Here is a 3,728-nt window from a genome sequence, read left to right as displayed (position 1 = left end):
ATACTGATTATATTATATTGCATATTTTTAGTACTAGTATATTATTTTAATCATTTGGAATTAAATAAAAGTACTGATTATATGATACTGTTTTGATTATTTATATTTTTAATCACACTTACATTTCTTTTTTCATTATCCTGTTTATTTATTTGAAGTACATAAAATTAAGGCTGAAACCGATCGATATAAGACGTTACCCGTATTAAGATTTATGATACTTTGACACCATAAAATACTGGAAATTTTGGTAATTTTGTTCTGCTTAGAGGTTTGACTGCCTAATGATTTCTTAATTACTTTCTGTCTATGCGCATTAAAATATCATTTCCAATAATATGAATCATTTTCTTATTTAAATCCCAACAATTCATTTATGAATGACTGACTACATTGAAGTGAATTTGATGTTATCATAATGAACGTCAATCAATTATTGATAATTTGTCTATAATAAAACCAATTTAAAAAGTATGTAAACAAATTTTGAATATGCCATTTGTGTTTTATTGTTTTCGATGTTTTCAAACTTATTTCGTTGTATTAATTTTGTCATTATTTTACAACTTCAACAAAAAAAAAAAAAGCAGTCAAAAATAATGAAAAAATTTTAAGTAATTTTGGGTCAAATGGATAAGCAAAGCAAAGCATCAAACATTGAAATGTCCAAATTTGGCACCCAGTACATCGGTTAAATGTTGTCTGTGATAAAAAGCATTTAGCAGAGATACAAAACTTCAAAAGCCAGAAAGAGCATTTGTGGCATTTATGGAATGTTGCATCAAAACCGCACTTTATTGTGGACGAGTATGTAAACCAAAGCTACGCAATTTTTATGAAGCACTCAATTAAAAATTTTGAAAATTTTGTAAATTTTTAATTTAAAATTGTAATTTTTTGAAAAAGAAAAAATATGCCAAACATTTAAGAAAAAGCAATTAAATATGAAAATATATTATGAGCACCCATAAAAATTAAATTAAAACTCAATTAAATCTTTTTTTAATATGAATTTTTTTGAGGTCTTGTGAATTCGTTTATAGTTTCACTTCGCTTTGAAATTAGTTTTAAATTATTTATCATTTTTGCAAAATATTTTTAATTTTGATTTGCTTTATATAGGTTTTGATTTGAAAGACTTGATTTTGTCAACTTTTTTAAGAGTTTGATTTTGAGCTGAGTCCATAGAAGGATCTGCGTGGTTGAGTACAATAGATGATATCACATTTGCAATAGCGTTCAATAAAGTAATACAATACAGTAATACAATTTTACTTCAATAAAGTAATACAATTTTATACCTAGTCAATAAACAATATCACACTTTTAATGGTGTTCAGAGTTTGAGATTTTCAGAAGTTTGATTTTGTTACTATTGGTGTTTAGTAAAGTAATACCCTTCTATTTGTACAGATTGATAAGTCAACTTCTTTCAGAAGTTGGATTTTAAGGTGAAATCTGATATTTAAAGCACAGTACCTGAATCTCATAGGAACCCTTATGCTCCACAAGAAGGAAAGGACTATAGTAAGTAAGTAAGTAAATATCTGAATCTCAGATATTGTCAAATATCAGATATCTGAAATATTTTTTTCAATTTAACTTTTGAAAAAAGTCAAATTTAGACTTTTCTAAACTTAAACCAATAACCAATATTAACCAATATTTAGAACAATAGCATACGATTCAGAAGATTCAATTTCTGCAACTCTTGAATTATTTATAGATTAGCTTTGACGATAAAGAATCCATGTAGTCGGTACGGATGCTCTCACTATCAAAAAATTTTACTAACTGCTGGAGATATTGAGTTTTCTGTATTCATACATTCTAAATCTGTTTTCTCAGTGCGAACTTTTAAAACTTTTAAAACTATTCTAAATCTAGAACATATCAAATCCAGAATAGATTCTAAATCTATTTTCTCTAAATTTCTACATTTCTTAATCTGTGTGAGCTTTTAAAACAATGTTGTACCCGACATTGTTACGATATATTACGTTAAGGCTGTTTTAAACATTAATAATATTTTAATATGGAATAGTAAACGTATAGCTTGTCTGTTGACTATACATAGTATTTATAAATTTCTCTAAATGATATAAATTGATCGCTTACCCTTAGATTATTAACCTTTTGTTAGATTAAATGAAATTAGACCTAATGTTAGTTTAAGTAATTTTGAAATAATTGTATATTAAACAACTTTGTTTAAGTCGTCATATTATGGGCACTTATTACAATCGCATTATAATATATATAAATTATTGTACAAATATAGTAGAGACTGAGTTCAACTGAGGTTAAGGAACTAAAATTGCCGCAACTTAAAATAATTACTTAAATTATTTGTTTATTATTATTTTTGTTTATAATTTTTGTAGATATTTTTGTAAACTTGAACTTGCCACTCTTGTTGATGTGATGTTCACGCACTTTTTCATATTTACAAAATTGTCAAAATTTTGTAAAATAGCGTAATAATAATAATGAAACACAAATTAAAATGTTTTATGCAAATTAACATACAAAGGTCAACATATGTCAACATCGCGTATCTTTGGAAATTTCGCACCAACAAAAATAAAATAGTTATTGTTTTGTTCATTTTTTGGGAGTGTGCAAATTTTTTAATAATACTCGTATATTATTTTTTTTTGATTTTTAACGAAATTATATAAAAATGTTGTTTTAAAATTACTTTAACGGTAACTAAAATTAGTAGCTTCACTGGAGTATATTTTTTTTAATTTATGTAAAATATGACTCAACTTAAGGTTGATAAATTCCAATACTCTACATGTTTGTTCGTTTATGTTAATATAATTGAGCACTTATAGTTATATCTAACTATTGTGCAATTAAAAATTTAAGGAATAAGTTAACAAGAAATCTAGTTTGTACAGAAAGAAAACTAAACACAAATTAATAGTTTCATAACAAAACATATTGAAAATTGCAGATATGTACTATAAACTTCCTCATTATCTCTCACATTATTTCGATGAGCGAAACTCTGATCCCTCCAACATCCCTCTATTTAACCATGGCTATCGTGACACTGGTCACAGAGTCTACCGCTAGCCTTATCCACATAACCCTACCTTCTTCATGACTTCCCAGTCTATCTTCCTCACGCCAATGCTTTCTGTTAAACCTAGCCTGCTAGGTATTAAGCCACTTGTTCTCATACAAGTTCCCTTGGTTACTGGAATCAAGTTCCCACATTGCTGTGAAAACCTTCTCCATTCATTCTTAAGAGATGGTTTTAGTGGGTTCAAGTCTAACACTGATATTTTCCACCTACTGGAAAACAAAATATTGTAGGTATATATTATGACTTTTAGAATTATTTGTGACATTCATAAGAATCAATAAGATTCAATATACTGAAGATTTAATTGTTCTCATCTCTCACCCTTGATTACAGAAATGAAGTTTCAACATTGCTGTGAAAACTTTCTCCATTCATTCTTAAGAGATTGTTTTAGTGGGTTCAAGTCTAACACTGATACTTACCATCTACTGGAAAACAAAATATTGCAGGTATATATGATGACTTCTAGAACTATTTGTGACATTCATAAGAATCAATAAGATTCAATATACTGAAGATTCAATTGTTCTCATCTTTGATTACCCTTGATTACAAAAATGAAGTTTCAACATTGCTGTGAAAACTTTCTCCATTCATTCTTAAGAGATGGTTTTAGTGGGTTCAAGTCTAA

The sequence above is a fragment of the Teleopsis dalmanni genome, chromosome 2 (assembly GCF_002237135.1).
Source record: "Teleopsis dalmanni isolate 2A chromosome 2, ASM223713v2, whole genome shotgun sequence".
NCBI lineage: Eukaryota > Metazoa > Arthropoda > Insecta > Diptera > Diopsidae > Teleopsis > Teleopsis dalmanni.
Note: the sequence above shows the minus strand (reverse complement) of the source record.